The sequence below is a fragment of the Patella vulgata genome, chromosome 4 (genome assembly GCF_932274485.2).
Source record: "Patella vulgata chromosome 4, xgPatVulg1.2, whole genome shotgun sequence".
NCBI classification, from domain to species: Eukaryota; Metazoa; Mollusca; class Gastropoda; family Patellidae; genus Patella; species Patella vulgata.
Genome location: NC_065882.2, coordinates 33,950,623 through 33,971,632, shown reverse-complemented (window position 1 = coordinate 33,971,632; position 21,010 = coordinate 33,950,623). Strand labels below are relative to the sequence as shown.

At 35.7% G+C, this 21,010-nt stretch overlaps 2 long non-coding RNA genes across 2 annotated transcripts; both read left to right on the top strand.

Annotated features, from left to right (window-relative positions):
• The first annotated feature begins 420 nt into the window (after positions 1–420).
• Positions 421–15,632, top strand: LOC126817194 (uncharacterized). The gene is made up of 4 exons (XR_007678856.1): positions 421–835; positions 14,016–14,173; positions 14,743–14,934; positions 15,294–15,632. It is a non-coding gene; the product is annotated as an uncharacterized LOC126817194 (long non-coding RNA).
• A 1,163-nt stretch (positions 15,633–16,795) lies between these two features.
• Positions 16,796–18,574, top strand: LOC126817201 (uncharacterized). The gene is made up of 3 exons (XR_007678866.2): positions 16,796–16,818; positions 16,926–17,051; positions 17,393–18,574. It is a non-coding gene; the product is annotated as an uncharacterized LOC126817201 (long non-coding RNA).
• Positions 18,575–21,010: the final 2,436 nt, after the last annotated feature.

Genomic DNA, 21,010 nt, shown 5'->3' with positions numbered 1-21,010 from the left:
GGACGCTAACCAAAATCTAACCATAATGACGTAAACTTTACGTAAATCTAACCATCAATGTTAACTGGGTCATGTCAACTATTAAGTTATTGCATATTTTTTTTTTTACTTACTGCACGATGTTTTATTTTAAAATTAACGAAATTACACATGTTTCTTTCCAGTGTGTAATTCTCGACGTGACACTTCTCAGTTCATCAAAACTATCATTTTCGGCATGTTACATTATATTGATAATATAAATAAACCAGAACTTGATTACCCAATCAACAATCTTAAAGGACAATATTGGTGTCAGTGAATATTACATATGCGATAGAATAACTTACATAGATTCCAAATATAATTTTTAAGTAAAGCGCAATAGCGCGGTTTAGCAGTGGCCTCGACCTTTCCAAAACGGAAGTGACGAACCTCAAAGGAAAACAAACATTGTTTTGATTGTAAGCTCAATGATATAATGTGGTTTGTTTTGGTTAATATAAGACTGTGATTGGAGATTTTCTTACTAAAAATGTACTGTTGTTGTGTACCGGGATGTTCACATCCAACGTTATCTGTCAAACTTGGCATTCCTTTCCACAATTTTCCAAAAGATCGGGAACAAAGACGACGGTGGCTTGTCAACATAAGAAATCAGAACTTTCCTGTCAACATGAGTGCACAAAAACTAAAGAACTATCACGTATGTGGCAAACATTTTAAACCAAGTGACTACGAATGTCAAACAAAGCATTTAGTGGCACCTTATCTAGGCTATTTAAGAAAAGAAATATTTTGAAAAAGACAGCTGTTCCTACTCAATATTCTTTCGAAGAATGTCAAACAAGTAAAGGTAAGTCATTTATAGGGGCTATAGCCATGCACAGTCCCATATTATACAATAACAATGTCCCTGAAAACGTACTCAGTTTTGTTCAATGATTCTTACGAACAGTAAAGCATGTTTCAAATTTTGAGGGAGAGTTGTATCAAAAGGTCTGCCATTGAGTCAAGTGGCTAGGTCTCGATTCCCCAGTTGTACGTGACAATTAAGTAGGCCTAGTAAGGTCGCAAGTCCAAACTCATGCATTTTCTCCGAGATATTCAGTTTTCTACCACTGCTAAAGGCCCTACATGCAAGCAAATTATTGAAATAAAAGTGAACCATATGTTAGTCCTGAAATGACCTAGTTTGTGTCAAGTGGACATTAAACCCCATTTCTCTTTCTCTCTTCAAATTTTGATCAATGGATGAGAACGATTGCTTTTCATTTTATGGTTTCTTGAAGGGAACTACATGTAGTAAAGGCAGGCATGTTCTTTTGTTTAGAAAGACCCCACATTCTGTTTGATTATTCTAGGTTGATATTAAATTGGCTGGGGCTATTTGCCACATGTGGTAAGACAATCCGGAGACTATTTGCCACATGTGACAAGTCTCATTTCATGTGGCACGGCTACAGACCACAATTATCAACCGATCTCAATGAAACTTACAGATTATAATAAGAGTATTAATATCTCAAACTAGCTTTCGGCCACTTCCGGTTAACGGTTTCCGAGATATTAGGTTACCACACATTTCATGTGGCACGGCTACAGACCATAATTATCAACCGATTTCAATGAAACTTACAGATTATAATAAGAGTATTAAGAGCTCAAACTAGCCAAAATTTCGGCCACTTCCGGTTAGCGGTTTACGAGATATCAGGTTACCACACATTTCATGTGGCACGGCTACAGACCACAATTATCAACCGATTTCAATGAAACTTACAGATTATAATAAGAGTATTAAGAGCTCAAACTAGCCAAAATTTCGGCCACTTCCGGTTAGCGGTTTCCGAGATATCAGGTTACCACACATTTCATGTGGCACGGCTACAGACCACAATTATTAACTGATTTCAATGAAACTTACAGATTATAATAAGAGTATTAATATCTCAAACTAGCCAAAATTTCGGCCACTTCCGGTTAACGGTTTCCGAGATATCAGGTTACCACACATTTCATGTGGCACGGCTACAGACCACAATAATCAACCGATTTCAATGAAACTTACAGATTATAATAAGAGTTTTAAGAGCTCAAACTAGCCAAAAAGTCGGCCACTTCCGGTTAGCGGTTTCCGAGATATCAGGTTACCACACATTTCATGTGGCACGGCTACAGACCACAATTATCAACCGATTTTAATGAAACTTACAGATTATAATAACATTAATGTCTCAAACTAGCCAAAATTTCGGCCACTTCCGGTTAGCGGTTTCCGAGATATCAGGTTACCACACATTTCATGTGGCACGGCTACAGACCACAATTATCAACCGATTTCAATGAAACTTACAGATTATAATAAGAGTATTAAGAGCTCAAACTAGCCAAAATTTCGGCCACTTCCGGTTAGCGGTTTCCGAGATATCAGGTTACCACACATTTCATGTGGCACGGCTACAGACCACAATTATCAACTGATTTCAATGAAACTTACAGATTATAATAAGAGTATTAATATCTCAAACTAGCCAAAATTTCGGCCACTTCCGGTTAACGGTTTCCGAGATATCAGGTTACCACACATTTCATGTGGCACGGCTACAGACCACAATAATCAACCGATTTCAATGAAACTTACAGATTATAATAAGAGTTTTAAGAGCTCAAACTAGCCAAAATTTCGGCCACTTCCGGTTAGCGGTTTCCGAGATATCAGGTTACCACACATTTCATGTGGCACGGCTACAGACCACAATTATCAACCGATTTTAATGAAACTTACAGATTATAATAACATTAATAATATCTCAAACTAGCCAAAATTTCGGCCACTTCCGGTTAGCGGTTTCCGAGATATCAGGTTACCACACATTTCATGTGGCACGGCTACAGACCACAATTATCAACCGATTTTAATGAAACTTACAGATTATAATAACATTAATAATATCTCAAACTAGCCAAAATTTCGGCCACTTCCGGTTAGCGGTTTACGAGATATCAGGTTACCACACATTTCATGTGACACGGCTACAGACCACAATTATCAACCGATTTCAATGAAACTTACAGATTATAATAAGAGTATTAATATCTCAAACTAGCCAAAATTTCGGCTACTTCCGGTTAGCGGTTTACGAGATATCAGGTTACCACACATTTCATGTGGCACGGCTACAGACCACAATTATCAACCGATTTCAATGAAACTTACAGATTATAATAAGAGTATTAAGAGCTCAAACTAGCCAAAATTTCGGCCACTTCCGGTTAGCGGTTTACGAGATATCAGGTTACCACACATTTCATGTGGCACGGCTACAGACCACAATTATCAACCGATTTCAATGAAACTTACAGATTATAATAAGAGTATTAAGAGCTCAAACTAGCCAAAATTTCGGCCACTTCCGGTTAGCGGTTTACGAGATATCAGGTTACCACACATTTCATGTGGCACGGCTACAGACCACAATTATCAACCGATTTCAATGAAACTTAGAGATTATAATAAGAGTATTAATATCTCAAACTAGCCAAAATTTCGGCCACTTCCGGTTAACGGTTTCCGAGATATCAGGTTACCACACATTTCATGTGGCACGGCTACAGACCACAATTATCAACCGATTTCAATGAAACTTAGAGATTATAATAAGAGTATAAATATCTCAAACTAGCCAAAATTTCGGCCACTTCCGGTTAACGGTTTCCGAGATATCAGGTTACCACACATTTCATGTGGCACGGCTACAGACCACAATTATCAACCGATTTCAATGAAACTTAGAGATTATAATAAGAGTATAAATATCTCAAACTAGCCAAAATTTCGGCCACTTCCGGTTAACGGTTTCCGAGATATCAGGTTACCACACATTTCATGTGGCACGGCTATAGACCACAATTATCAACCGATTTCAATGAAACTTAGAGATTATAATAAGAGTATTAATATCTCAAACTAGCCAAAATTTCGGCCACTTCCGGTTAGCGGTTTACGAGATATCAGGTTACCACACATTTCATGTGGCACGGCTACAGACCACAATTATCAACCGATTTCAATGAAACTTACAGATTATAATAAGAGTATTAAGAGCTCAAACTAGCCAAAATTTCGGCCACTTCCGGTTAGCGGTTTACGAGATATCAGGTTACCACACATTTCATGTGGCACGGCTACAGACCACAATTATCAACCGATTTCAATGAAACTTACAGATTATAATAAGAGTATTAAGAGCTCAAACTAGCCAAAATTTCGGCCACTTCCGGTTAGCGGTTTCCGAGATATCAGGTTACCACACATTTCATGTGGCACGGCTACAGACCACAATTATCAACCGATTTTAATGAAACTTACAGATTATAATAACATTAATAATATCTCAAACTAGCCAAAATTTCGGCCACTTCCGGTTAGCGGTTTACGAGATATCAGGTTACCACACATTTCATGTGGCACGGCTACAGACCACAATTATCAACCGATTTCAATGAAACTTACAGATTATAATAAGAGTATTAAGAGCTCAAACTAGCCAAAATTTCGGCCACTTCCGGTTAGCGGTTTACGAGATATCAGGTTACCACACATTTCATGTGGCACGGCTACAGACCACAATTATCAACCGATTTCAATGAAACTTACAGATTATAATAAGAGTATTAAGAGCTCAAACTAGCCAAAATTTCGGCCACTTCCGGTTAGCGGTTTCCGAGATATCAGGTTACCACACATTTCATGTGGCACGGCTACAGACCACAATTAACAACTGATTTCAATGAAACTTACAGATTATAATAAGAGTATTAATATCTCAAACTAGCCAAAATTTCGGCCACTTCCGGTTAGTGGTTTCGGAGATATCAGGTTACCAAACATTAAAATCTTTATCCCCATAGGATTTCAGTTTAGCTTGTGGCACAACTAATGAGTGTGTATTTTGTGAGCGAAGTGGTCGATCTGTTTGATATGATTGAATGAGATCCGTGGGGTAAGGTGGAGAAAGGTCATGTTGACGCATACAGTATACACCAATGTTAAAATCTTGAAAGTTATCCGGGCTCCTATGGGTAACTCATGTAAGGATTTTAGGATTGGAGTCATGTGAGAGTATTTTTGTGTTCTTATTATTATTCTGGCGGCGGTGTTTTGAAATTATTTTGAGTTTTGCAGACGGGTTTTTGGGAACTCTATTCAAAACACTGTTACAGTAATCGAACCTCAAGATGTGTGTATTGAAAATTAGCAGTAAAATTTGTTTTAGGCGATCGTGGCGTAATGGCAGAACCTATGAAGATCGCAAGTGGTTCTGAAGTTTGGATTTGATGTTGATCAGTGATAGAATCTTTGTTAATGGTCTATTAAAAGTTGATAATGGAGTTTTGACATGACTAATAGTTATTGTTGTCTTTGGTGATCACACACAGATGTCTCTGAAATAAATAACACAGTATTTAGTAATCTTTTGTACCATTGTGTTCAATAATAGTCTACAAACCAAAACAAAGTTTAAGCAGATACATTATGCGCAGATCCTATTCTAATCCTCGCGCAAATAAACTATAGAACCAATGCTGCCTAACTTTTCATTGTCTTTTATAGGGGTAATCTTAATATTTTGGAGTCCGTTATACCTCAGCCATTTGTTTTGAATGCGTATTATACATGTAAAATGTGCATTATTATGAAAAGTTATTCCGATTAGTATGTAAGGTGTTGTAAGAACGTTTATGCTAATCGGAATATCTTCATAGTGTAAGTTGTTCATGTTACATGCATGTGGTTGATATATTAAAAATGGTGGTGGTTGTTGTTTCCAAATACGCCTGATACTTAATTTTGTCGTGCAATTCGGACACGGCTTATCCGTTTCACTGCCCAACTGATGCCATGTTTCTAAACTTTTGAGAAAAGCCGAGTCATTGGGGGAGGGGAATGGTTTTATTGCCACTGCAGTCTTTCCGTCAACAAATTGTTGAACAAAATTACAATCGGGTTGAGAGCAAGAAAATATTTCTGTAGTTTGAAACATGAAAGTGAACTTCGAAATAAATATTTCATATTCACTTCCATACAAATCAACTGATATTTGGCTAGAGTCATGTTTTCCAAAGAAATGATACTTACCCTCAAAATCCAAACCTTTAGAGAGCAACTCAACGCTTTTAAGCAACCTCTGTATTACAGCCTGGTTCGTCTCTTCAAGTTCGAAAGATGAGAAGTCAGTCATAACTTTAAAAAAACATGCCCTGTTACACAAAAATATGGCAAGAAAATTATCAATAGTACAAGTGTTGGACAAATGAATCAATTGATACCATTCATTTACCCCTCTCCCTCCCCAAGAAGGCAGATTCCCAGTCGACTCCTTAGTAATGAACCCAAAGTCAGATGGAGATGGGTAGTTTGGCATACTTTCTGGAACTGCCGGCACAAGCTTGTTAAGGGGGGTTATGCTGGATGGAATAAAATTATAGTGAGTTTTTAATGGTACCCAATGGAGGCCCAGATTGATGGCTGCCGCCAAACGCGTATTCCCTTCGTATAAAAAGGCTGTACCCCTGATAATATTATCACAGGAATACCTTTTTATTGCCAATTCAAGTGGCTCTTTTATACCTTCTTTCCTTATTGATTCTGTTAATATGGGAAGTGACATTTTGTCTTTCTGTACGACATTTCTGTCAACTTCCATATAGGATATTAGATCTAGCGGATCTACATGCTCTATTTCGGATGACAGCAGTATTGGGCGAGGGACTGGTTTGTGTCGCTGCAAAAATATCTCAAACCTTTCCTTATCTGACATGGTATTGTTGCACTTCTTACATGTAAAAGTATGTAAATCATCTATGCCAGAATGGACAATGCATGTTTGGTGGAACCATTCCAGACATTTTTGACATTCTACCATTGTTTCCGGAGATGTCGAAAAAATGTCTAAAGCCACTTCCGGTTTTCTGCAATAGCAGTATACTTGCAGATCCATTGTTATGTAATCATTATGCATAATTTTTACTGAACTTGGACATTGGCTTATTGCATTTTCTAAAATGCATTTCGCAAGATGTTTTCGACTGGCGTCTACTTTAAAGCTGCGCATATTCCGACTTCCTGTTCTACATAGTTCTATTGCTGTTGCAATTGCAATAATGCCCGAGTTATTTTTATGCGTAATGTTGGAATCATGAATGAACAGCTCCACGGACTTCCCTACCGTCATTTCGATTTCCATTAGAGAAGTTACTTGCATAATGAGAGACCAAGTCTGTGAATCTATTCTAGTAGGGTTCTTTAAAATTTCAGGATTTGATTGTATATTAAGAGCAAATGATGCGTATATGTGACATTCAGATTTGTCACTGTCACCAAACAATACAACATACAGATTGTCAGGTAAAGGAATTATTTGGGTGAAAACTCCTCTGTGCCGAGAGTAATCAAGATTGTCCGCTTTATTTATTGGTTCCAACCCATGCGCTTGCGGATATGTCGTTTTGATCATATTTTGAAAATGATCAATTGTATTTTCCGACAATTTCTGATCAGAATCAGACACCTCCTTAATCATGAGGTCATTAATTTGTTTTACTTGCTGACTTAAAGGTATCCTTGCTCTCTTTGGGGATGCCTTTATTGTAACAGATTTTTGCTTATTTCGAGAACCTTTTGGTCTACCCAACACCTTTTTATTCCTCGAGATTATTATTTCTTCCGGTTGTGTTTTGGTGTTTATACTATTTATTGGAATGTCGTTTTGGGGAAGATGTGTTTCGGAAGACATGCGCCTGCGTTTTGTTTCCCTAAAATCTAAGGACCAAGACTCGCATAAGTGTTTTAGTACATTAAATTTTATGTTGAATTCTTCATTCGAAACAAGCGATAAATGTTGTGCTATTTGTTTAGAGATGGCCATTGTTTTATTGTATTTTTCTGATGCTTCTAATTTTGTTTTGGTGTCTGATGCATTTTTTTGATTTGTTATAGAATATTTGTTATTCTCTGAATTTAGTATTCCTTTACAATTATCTACAGCTTTAATATCGATGTCAACAGGTAAATCAAAATCGCAAAGTATGTCATGAGCAGAATCGTTCAGTACGTCATGTCCAGAATCGGCCAATACGTCATGCCCTGAATCGCCCAGTACGTCATGCCCTGAATCGCCCAGTACGTCATGCCCAGAATCATCCAGTACTTCCTCTCCAGAACCTGGTTTGCATTTATGAGTATCGTTGTATTTTGTTTTTCGAGAAAATTGTATTACAGGTTTGCATAGCCATCTGTTTGGTATATCGTCGGGTGCCACAGCAGGATACCCTTCCTTCTGATGTACTGCCATTAGATGACTACAGGGTAAAAATAAATGTTGAAAAAAGGAACACGCACATTTTTTCAAACCCGTTGTGTATACGTTAGAACCGCAGCGAACCGCCCATAAAAGCGAGCTTTCGTCTCGTTTAGAAAGTTTCAGCGATTTAGCATTTTTAAATTCCTCCTCAAGGAAAACGATGGCCTCTTCGGTGCATATAGAATATATACATCCTAGATCGGGAATATCAGATGTTTTTGGAACTCTAGGTTTCATTATGTTTTTAAAATTCATTTCATTAACTATGGCATAGTGGGTTTCCTCGAAAGTTAAAAGATTTGATACGATATTATCAAGAGACGTATACAAAGACGTAACAGATTTTTAAATTCTCATATTTAATGCCTCTAGTCTATTGTTATCGTCTATCAATAGATTATGGATGTTCGTTCTAAAACATTTAGCCCAGAGTTCTTTACAATCCCCCCAGTTAGCCCTAAAGTCATCTAAAAACTTACCTGGGAGATAAGGACAATTAAGTAATTTGCTATACAAATCAGAAAATGTCCCTTTATTTGAAGTATATAACATTCTATGGAGAATTGATCTTGTTGATTGACGAATAGTCTGATGGTGGTTTTTTGCTGTTTTGTTTTTTTGTGTGTCAGACTTAAGGCTATGGCAGTCTTCTTTATCAAAGTATTCAATAATGTCATCGAGATCAGTCGAAACAAGTTTTTTATTTTCATCGCCTGACCAGGTCATATTGTTGACCAATTTGTCAAAATTTCGAAGTGTATGAACAGCACATAACAGTATATCTACATTTGGTATTTTGTCAGAAAATATATGTAAAGAGGATAATTCTACAAATGATTTGTCTACTATAATTGATTTTGTATCCTGGGTACACTGGGGGTTGTGTTTGAAAAAAGTCAGAATAGCTTGTGTAACATTTTTAACATTTTCGTGAGAAATGAGGGACCATGCCAGCATTCGTCCACGCAAAGTGTTGTCAATGCCAAGCCAAATATATAAAACATACCCCGAATTGCTTAAGCGATACGTACCATCTAAAAGCAGAACACTGCTAAATAAACTTGCGGATTCCTGCATTTGTCTGGACTGAAAAAATACGTGCTGAAGCTCGTTAGAGTTTTGATCAACATGATAATCAATAATGGCTCCTTGTTTTCTTTGTTTTTCTAAAACAGTTATAACCCTTTGAGCCTCGGAAACCCCACTGACTGATTTAGACTTTGAAATATAATTGCGAATGTCTTTTGATGTTATGAAAGATTGTTCCCCTTTCTCCGCAGCTCTTTTACGAAGAGTGTGGGCGATTTTTTTACTTGGAACCCCTAGCGAATCAATGGAATCTATAAATCCCTTTTGGGTATTATCCAGTCGTCTTAATTCTGGAATATGACCAGCTGTCTCCTCGTTAATTGTGTGTGCGATGCCGTCCTTGTCTGTGTGGTCAAAGGATGAATGAACAATTCTAAGTTTTGAGGTTAGTTTGTTATACCTAATGCAAATTCGAGAATTACATTGCAGGGCACCGTAATATTTTTGATGCGATCTATATAAGATCTTAGACCGCATTCGTATGCCAAATTTGCATCTAAGTTCTACATGACTGTATATACAAGGACTATCGAACATGAGCTTGTCACCTCTGTGTATTGAATAAATTATACCAAACGATTTCAGTGTTTCCAAGCACGCTTTTATTTCTTCCCAAGCAGAAAATTCTGTACCCCTTGATAACTTTTCTTCGATCTCACCTCTATTAGTCATTGTTTACAGCTTTGCGGCTATACTCTCCAGTAAAATGAACTTATTAATTATGAACAAATACGTAATCCTTTTATTAATATAACAAATCTGTTTTTATAGTGTACTTACATGAAATGATTGGCATACTAAAATGAATGTACAATGTTTGAATAAATTCGCTGATAATATAGCAAACCTGTTTTACAGAGTAATACTTTTGTAATTCAAACCTGCTTAATCTTACAAACCTTTTTTCGGTATAAACAAATTTAAAGAGTAATCCTTTGAGTAATATAACAAACCAGTTTTTAGAGTGTGCTTAATTTACAAACCTGTTTTCGGTGTGTAAATAATCAGAGAGTAATCCTTCAAATAAAATGAAATGGTTGGTATGGCAAAATAATCCTTCGAATAAAATGAAATGCTTGGTTTTGAACTTGGTATGCTAAATAATCAGAGAGTAATCCTTCGAATAAAATGAAATGGTTGGTATGGCAAAATAATCCTTCGAATAAAATAAAATGGTTGGTTTTGAACTTGGTATGCTAAAGTGAAATGGTTGGTATGGCAAAATAATCGTTCTAATAAAATGAAATGGTTGGTATCCTAAAATCAATTCACGGTGTAACAAACCCCGTTTTAGAGTGTGTATCAATGAAATGAATGCTACGCTAAAACGCACGGTGTTAGAACAAATTCAAAGAGTAATCCTTTGAATAATATAACAAACCAGTTTTTAGAGTGTGCTTAAATAAAATGAATGTTATGCTAAAATAAACACACAGTATTAGAACCAATTCAAAGAGAAATCCTTTTAATAATTTTAGACCTTTTCTTAATTAACAAACCTGTTTTCGGTGTATAAAAAATCAGAGAGTAATCCTTCGAATAAAATGAAATGGTTGGTATGCCAAATAAATCTTTCGAATACAATGAAATACTTGGTTTTAAACTTGGTATGTTAAATAATCAGAGAGTAATCCTTCGAATAAAATGAAATGGTTGGTATGCCAAATAAATCTTTCGAATACAATGAAATACTTGGTTTTAAACTTGGTATGTTAAATAATCAGAGAATAATCCTTCGAATAAAATGAAATGCTTGGTATGGCAAAATAATCCTTCGAAAAAAATGAAATGCTTGGTATGGCAAAATAATCCTTCGAATAAAATGAAATGGTTGGTATGCTAAAATAAATTCACGGTGTAACAACCCCGTTTTAGAGTGTGCTTCAATGAAATGAATGCTATGCTAAAATGAACAAATTCAAAGAGTAATCCTTTGAATAATTTAACAACCCCGTTTCACAGAGTAACCCTTTATTAATTTTACAGACCAGTTTTTAGAGTGTGCTTAAATGAAATGATTTATAATATGCTTAAATGAATTCACAGTTTTTGAACAAATTCACAGAGAAACCATTTTATTAATTGTACAGACCTTTGCTTAATCTTACAAACCGTTGAATAATATAACAAAAATGAATTTGCAAGTTTTAACTAGTTTAAAGAGAAATCCTTCGATTAATCTTACAAACCAATTACTTAGATGAAATGATTGGAAGCCAATGCTAAAATTAATTTACTATGTATGAACGAATTCTAAGAGTAAAGCTAATCCTTTCGTTAACCAAAAAACCCTGCTCTTCAAGTGATTTAGAAGAAGTGATTGAAATTTAAATTAACTCGATCTAAAGTTTTACTCTAATGACGTCATGAATCTATGACAACACTGAAGCATTCTGACTATTGACCAATAAAAAATATGTTTCACAGATTGCAATAAACAACTGTTTCCATGGACATTAAAATGACGTCAAGGAAACGTGACCAACAATGACGTCCGTTATCACTCGGCAAACCTCGGCAGATTCCGGTATCCTGCATCTAGCTAGATGTAGGGTAATGGAATCTGCTTAGGTTTGCGAGCCAGGTGTAGGGTACTGGAAACCGCTAACAGGAAGTGGCCAACTTGAGATATTATTAATACTATTACAATCGGCACGTTTCATTAAAATCTGTTGGTAATTGTGGTCTGTAGCCGTGCCACATGAAATGTGTGGTAACCTGATATCTCGGAAATTTTGGCTAGTTTGAGATATTATTATTGTTATTATAATCTGTAAGTTTCATTGAAATCGGTTGATAATTATGGTCTGTAGCCGTGCCACATGAAATGTGTGGTAACCTGATATCTCGGAAACCGCTAACCGGAAGTGGCCGAAATTTTGGCTAGTTTGAGATATTATTATTGTTATTATAATCTGTAAGTTTCATTGCAATCGGTACATAATTGTGGTCTGTAGCCGTGCCACAGGAAATGTTTGGTAACCTAATATCTCGGAAACCGCTAACCGGAAGTGGCCGAAATTTTGGCTAGTTTGAGATATTAATACTCTTATTATAATCTGTAAGTTTCATTGAAATCGGTATATAAATGTGGTCTGTAGCCGTGCCACATGAAATTTTGACTAGTTTGAGATATTAATACTCTTATTGTAATCTGTAAGTTTCATTGAAATCGGTTGATAATTATGGTCTGTAGCCGTGCCACATGAAATGTGTGGTAACCTGATATCTCGGAAACCGCTAACCGGAAGTGGCCGAAATTTTGGCTAATTTGAGCTCTTAATACTCTTATTATAATCTGTAAGTTTCATTGAAATCGGTTGATAATTTTGGTCTGTAGCCGTGCCACATGAAATGTGTGGTAACCTGATATCTCCGAAACCGCTAACCGGAAGTGGCCGAAATTTTGGCTAGTTTGAGATATTATTAACGTCATTATAATCTTTAAGTTTCATTGAAATCGGTTGATAATTGTGGTCTGTAGCCGTGCCACATGAAATGTGTGGTAACCTGATATCTTGGAAACCGCTAACCGGAAGTGGCCGAAATTTTGGCTAGTTTGAGATATTATTAATGTTATTATAATCTGTGGTAACCTGATATCTCCGAAACCGCTAACCGGAAGTGGCCGAAATTTTGGCTAGTTTGAGATATTATTAATGTTATTATAATCTGCAAGTTTCATTGAAATCGGTTGATAATTGTGGTCTGTAGCCGTGCCACATGAAATGTGTGGTAACCTGATATCTCGGAAACCGCTAACCGGAAGTGGCCGAAATTTTGGCTATTTTGAGATGTTATTAATGTTATTATAATCTGTAAGTTTCATTGAAATCGGTTGATAATTGTGGTCTGTAGCCGTGCCACATGAATTGTGTGGTAACCTGATATCTCCGAAACCGCTAACCGGAAGTGGCCGAAATTTTGGCTATGCTGAGATATTATTAATGTTATTATAATCTGTAAGTTTCATTGAAATCGGTTGATAATTGTGGTCTGTAGCCGTGCCACATGAATTGTGTGGTAGCCTGATATCTCCGAAACCGCTAACCGGAAGTGGCCGAAATTTTGGCTAGTTTGAGATATTACTAATGTTATAATAATCTGTAAGTTTCATTAAAATCAGTTGATAATTGTGGTCTGTAGCCGTGCCACATGAAATGTGTGGTAACCTGATATCTCGGAAACCGCTAACCGGAAGTGGCCGAAATTTTGGCTAGTTTGAGATATCATTAATGTTATTATAAGCTGTACGTTTCATTGAAATCGGTTGATAATTGTGGTCTGTAGCCGTGCCACATAAAATGTGTGGTAACCTGATATCTCGGAAACCGCTAACCGGAAGTGGCCGAAATTTTGGCTATTTTGAGGTATTATTAATGTTATTATAATCTGTAAGTTTCATTGAAATCGGTTAATAATTGTGGTCTGTAGCCGCAGGGCTATTTTGACATTCTTGCTTACCACATGTGGCAATTTCTTAAATAACTGATTGTGTGTCTTGCCAATAATCTCTCGGCAAAAATGTAAACATATTAGGTCTTACTTTATTTTCATGCTTTTGAAACATTTTTTCTTCAGGTAAACCAAAGTCTACTTCTGCAACAAGTAGGCTTACATGTACTATTACTAGTAAATGTGCCTATGAGTCAACACCTCAAATTCAATATGTGAGAAGTGCCTATTTAAAGAGGGAAAAATTAAGAAAATGAACAGAAGAAAAAACTGTTGTAGATCCAGTAAGTTATTAAAAAAAAATTTAAATTAATAAATAAAATCCTAATGGTCAAACATACATTTAATCAATTAAGAAAATGTACAGAAGTTATTATAAAAAAAAAATTTAAATTAATAAACAAAATCCTAATCATGGTCAAACCTACATTTAATCAATTCTTTTGATTTCTGAGTTTGATATATAAAATGCGAATGTATCATCACCCAAAGAATTACATATTGTATACATGTGCAGAAGGCTACTAGCGTTTATAGGATTAGTTATATATAAAAATCCTAGATTAGCTGTAAGAAAATGAAAGTTTTCTACATAGATGTATTGGAAATCAGGGTATGCTCAATGCAATTAGGTAAATGTAAAGATGTTGATAATGTGTTATCTCAGATATTATTCATAACTGTCTGTGTTTCATTGTAAGGTAATTTTCCTATTTATTACTTGTAGGACCTTTACCCGTCTCTGTAGCTTTCATTGGGACTATATAAACCAAACTTAGCCACTGCGTGTCACTTGAATATTATAAAACATTAATATATACCAATATATACTGACTTTAAATTTAATTTTCAGGAACAGAGTAAGCCATTACCATTACCCCCAGTTTCAAAACTCCTCAGTGATCCACCCAAAAGCAGTCCATTCTCCAGCCCTGTAGCCAGTCATTCATCTCCTTTGTGGCAGCCCACTTTTGAAACATCTTCAGATTCAGAGTTTGTTGAGTCCGAAAGAGAAATTTTTTCTGACCCGACAGAGAAGAGTAAGGTTAGTATTAGGATTTTATTACAATTTTATACCCATTTTAGGCAGCATACACCAAATGAAAAGCAGGGTCTTCAGACGGGGGATGCTGAAGCCCCTGTCCATCTCAACCCCTTTAAAAAGCATGTGTAAATATGTGTCTATTAGTGTAAAAATTGACCTTTGGCCCAGCTCCAGTGACATTATTTTGGCTTCACTGCGCGGACATTACCCCCCCCCCCCCACAATATGAATTTCATTCCGAAAGGTGTGAAAATATAATTACAGGAATAGAACACTAGTAGGTGGATTATAAATATTTTGGCTTTATCATGTCAGCATATTCCTCAATAAATTTCATAATATTAAACATATATTTACAGGTGATGGAACTTTTTAAGAGATGTCAACTCTGTGGTGAAGGAATTATAAGAGCAGTTCCATTCTATAAAGGCGCCCAGATAGTGGTAGGCTGGCAATGTGTCAAGGGTCATAGTGGCAGTTGGTATGGGGGACCTCAAGTGAGAAGGATGCCATTAATTAATCTGATTTTATCAGCTGGTATTCTTTTCAGTGGTAATACATTCAGTGGTATATCAAGATATACTGCATCAATTGATTTAAAATTCTTCAAACCCTTAACCTATAATACATTGCAAAATACCTATCTGTTACCAGTAGTAGACCGAGTATAATACACAAGACAACAAAATGGAATTTTGGCAGAAATGATACTAAAGTCACTAGATGGTATTTCAGTTTCATTAATAGGTAAGCAGCTAACACTTGTCATTCATAAATACCATTAAAATAAAAAACAAAAAAACAATAGGTATGGTGTTGATATTGCTGTGCAGCAAAACTATTATAAATCAACAGATATTAAATTTTTCGATTGAATAACCACAGCCTGTTCCCCAATTCAGTTTCAAAGGAATTAAAATATTATATTTTTCAGGGGATGGAAGATCTGACTCGCCAGGCTACTCTGCAAAATACACTACCTATACTATGATGGAGGAAGAATCACAAAGGATTGTTGATATGCAGCTTGTACAGGTAACTTGAAATTTGCTGTCACAAATAACTTTAGTGACTAACTTTGGTTATTTCGTGATGAAAGGCCCTTTAATACCTGTAGCATTGTCTAGTGTAACCCTTTGTTTAAAGTTCTTTGATACCTGTGAAATTTAAACATATTTGTATCAACAGATATTGTGAAATCTAGGGTTTATTCTTTTGACAGCTATTGTCTTTATGTATTATTGGATGTTACTATATTGATGTCCGATATATGGTGAGTTTCAGTACAAGCAGTGTGTCAACATATTATAGTGAAGCCCTATTGTATTTCATCAAGGGTTCAAATATAGTGAAGGTTGTTAAAACCATGGACATTTTGCTTGTCCCTTCCACTTTGTCTTCTGTTGTATTGTCAGTGACATTGATTAATCCAAAATATAAAATATATATGTCCATTTGAGAAAATGGACAGAAAAATAACCTTATTTATATCTTCATATTGCATTGATGACTGCCAGTGAAGGTTGTTAAAACCATGGACATTTTGCTTGTCCCTTCCACTTTGTCTTCTGTTGTATTGTCAGTGACATTGATTAATCCAAAATATAAAATATATATGTCCATTTGAGAACATGGACAGAAAAATAACCTTATTTATATCTTCATATTGAATTGATGACTACCAGTCTGGTCATTTCTTGTTGCTTTCTATTAAAAGGTGACAGAAACAACTTCAAGTGTTGCCATGGAAAAGGTTGGATTTAAGAGAGGTGTTGAAATCATCCTGGATCATGGTATAACAGTATCTACCATCAATCACCAAAATAATGCGAGAAGAATACCCATCAATACAACACCAGTATGATGTTTGGCATATTTGTAAAGGTATGTATATTCTGACATGCATATACAATACAATTTAGAACTAGTAAGTTATTACATATTATTTCAACGGTATGTTATATTTACCATAATCATATATTATATTGCAGGCATTAAAAAAACTATTAGTTAACAGTAGAAAAATGGGAAATGAAGATCTAACAGCATGGGTTAGAAGCATCACAAATCATTTATGGTACAGTTGTGCAACATGTGACGGTGACGGAGACGTTGAGGTTGGCTTTTATTTTCAGTTGAGTTATTTTTGGGAATTGTATATTCTTAAACATACCAAACAAAAATTTCAAAAAAAATATCACAGTAAATCAAGAGGTAGATATGGGGGGGCATTCATACCGTTATGATAGTGTGCGGGTAGGGTTGAGGTTATTTGAAGTCTATCAGTCCTGTTTCCATGCTCATGATCAGTCATCATTGGTGGGTTTTACACTCTCTTTCCCCACAAATAGTAATCTGGATGGGCAGAAATGGGACAAGACTGATTAAACAATAAACAATTTTTAATTTCACATGGTAATTATGTTCTTATGTAATTCTTATCATTTTATGATGTTAGGTACTGAAAAGAAAGTGGTTCTCAGTATTAAATCATGTAGTGAATATTCACAGCTGGATGGAAAATGGGCAATATTTTTCATGTGAACACGACAAGTTATCTGATGATGAGATGGAGCGAAAAAAATGGTTGAATGTGTCATCACCAGGTTATCAAGCCTTATATAGCATGTGTCATCACCAGGTTATCACCAGAATGTGTCATCACCAGGTTATCAAGCCTTATGTAGCATTGTTATGTAGGACATGTCTGTAGGCAACTAGTCTGTACTGACTGAAATTAGAGCAATGTTACAGTATTATTGTTATTTGTAATAATTTTTATTATTGATGTTAATACAGGGTTTTTCACATTTCTTGTGTGTTAAATTATATAAATAAATTGAAATGATAATGGTATGTCATTTTTTTGTGTTTTACAGTTCAGATTGGCAGCCATCTCTTGTCATGACAGTTTAAGATGACTGAATTTATGTTTACAGAAAGATATGTTTTACACATACAATTTGTAAACATATTTGTAAATTGTCTAGTCAAATATATTAATGTGTGACAAAATTATACAACTGATTAAAGAAAAAAGAAATAACAGTAGGCCTACTAAAAAATTATCCATTTGCTATCTTGTAACCCAGACTCATTGGTAAATCTTATTGCCTAAAAGGTAATCCAATGGTTGGCTTATAATAATGTTATATTACTGAGCATCCCACAAAGTGGTACATAGTACAATGGAAGATTCCGTATACATGTAATTACTAAGTTTCCAAACTTGTAATAATTAAACATTTGATAAGTGCAATGGAATTGTATTTTACATTCAAATTACCTATTAGTTAAACGGCCATTTGGTCCCTTTGGTTTCGGAAACTTCTTCCAATTCACACGGTTTGTTTTAAAAAATGTTGTTAGAACTCCTCTATTAATATGAGGTCCAAAATCACTGTGTTCTGTTATACATTTTTGTACTGACTCTGCCCCGCCAGGAAATCAAAAAAAGTCAACAAATGATTAAATGTGTAAAGCCAAAACCAATCACTGATGAAAAAAGCGTTTTTCTGAAGCCAAATATAAACATTAATGTTTCACACTGAACCATGGATCTGTTTCACTGAACTAATAATCCCTGTGTAAATTGATTAAATTCAGTTTCCAGTAAATGGCCATATAGCCTACATGTAGGTCTACCATAGATATTGATATAATATATATCAGGTTATATATAAAATAAATATAGATCTATAAATTATTAGCTTTCTGTTCATTAATGACAAGTATGCCCCAACAGAAATAACACTAATATTATTATATTTTGCTTATGTTGATATGACAAACAAGTGTCCAGACGACGGTGTAAAGTATACGGCTCTGGTATGAACTTACGTGTCTCGGGATCAAACTCATCAACCTTTCTTATAGACCTTCTGTCTTCATGACAACACACAAATTCATCAGACGTAGGCATAACTGAACAAGAATTACATGTGCACCAGAATGTTTTTTCTGTTCGGTATCTTTCCTCCACCATCTCGACAGAAGAAACGGTCGCTGTTTCGTCCACTCTTTTCGCTTTTTCAAATCTCATGGCATTCAGTTCTTCTTGTGAATATTCAGGCTCGAACTGATATCCCCTCACGTTCTCATATAACAACTCTTCGTCTTCTGAGGTATTATCAGAGTACTCAAAATCGTCTGTGTTTACATTCACCGTGGTAATATTTCGTGTTTGTTTCCCTTTGAGGTTCGTCACTTCCGTTTTGAATGGATTGAGGTCACTTCTAAACCGCGATGACAAGGTTTACTTAAAAATTATATTTGGAATCTATGTTAATTATTCTATTACATATGTAATATTCACTGACACCAATATTGCCCTTTAACCCCATTGATTAATTGGGGGGTTGGATGGCTGAATGGTTAGCGTGCGCGCGCTGTATCAGAAAGTCTGTCATTGAGTCGACTGGCGTGGTTTTGAATCCCCGGTTATACGTGACAAGGAGTAGGGTCGCCTCTCCAACCTCGTGGGTTTTCTCCGGGTCCTCCGGTTTCCTCCCACTGCTAAAGACCCCTATGCCCAAGCGAATTAGTGAAATAAAATTAAACCATATGTTAGTCCCGAAATGACCTAGTTTGTGTCGAGTGGACGTTAAACCCCATTTCTCTCTCTCTCCCCCATTGATTAATTGTTAAGTCAGGTGGAATGTATATATAAGTAGAGCATTACACATTTGTAATAAACATGTGCAATTTCATTAATTCTAAAATAAAAGATCGTCCATTTAGTATGCAATAACTTAATCGTTGACATGAAAAAATAAATATAAACATATGCATATGTGGGAAGAAACTGGTGACCGTGTCTATTCATTTAGGTGGTAATGTCATCGCCGCGACATCGTCACCTATGGATTATATACCGTAGAATACTTAGAATTTGTTCTGACAATATTCGAAGAATCAGTAAAATTTTGACAGAGGTATTTTTTTTCAAAGGCGCCTGTTTTGGAGAGAGAGAGAGAGAGAGAGAGAGAGAGAGAGAGAGAGAGATGGGGTTTAACGTCCACTCGACACAAACCAGGTCATTTCGGGACTAACATATGGTTTAATTTTATTTCAATAATTCGCTTGCGCGTAGGGGTCTTTTGCAGTGGGAGGAAACCGGAGGACCCGAAGAAAACCGACGAGGTTGGACAGGTGACCCCACTCCTTGTCACGTAGCAATCAAAAATCTATTTGTCCGTTGTAAAGGGAGATAACTGTGTAGATATTTCAATTTTCTGTAAATTATCGAATATTCGTTGCAATTGACAATATTAGGTTTGTATTTTATAATATTAGGTAGTATTTAGTAGTATTTGATAAGTATTTGGTAGTATCGGGTTATTATTTGCTTGATTTGGGTGATATAGGGAGGCAAATGGAACAGCCAGACATCGGTAATCACATTTGAAGTACATTTCCCACGATATATCTCACTATTTTTGAAAAAAAATCAAGTAATATGCTCATTTGGCTCCATTATGTTGTAGTATTGGGTAGTATGTGGTGATATTGGAGTGGTATTCGGGTGGTATTTGGTGGTATTTAGTATTGGGTAAATCGTCCCGCCGGAGTAACGGTGATATATTTAAAAATTCTTTTAAATCAGATAAAAATTGTGACTACTAGATGAACCTTAGCTAAAACACAATTTTTCGTACAATCAAAGGTCATAATCCAGGAAGTTGCAGTCCGATATATGCGAATATCAATCGGAACCAAGATCTATGGATCATAAACACACATTTCAAGTTTCAGAACCTTGGTATTACATACTTTTAGACTATTTACGTTCAGGGAGCCGCCATTCTGTCCGGCAGTTTCGGTCATGAGGTGTAATAGTGATATATTTAAACGGTTCTTAAAATTGAATACAAATTTTGACTTCTAGAGGGTCAGAGGCAATAATCCATGAAGTTACCGTCCGATACATGGCAATTTCGAAAGGAACCAAGATCTTTAGGAGATACAACTATATTTCAAGTTTCGTTAAAATCTGATGACCAGAGGCTGCCAGGCAGGATACGCCGACATTTTCGAGAGATGGATAGAGAACAAGCTAAAAAGAAAGTGATTTTTC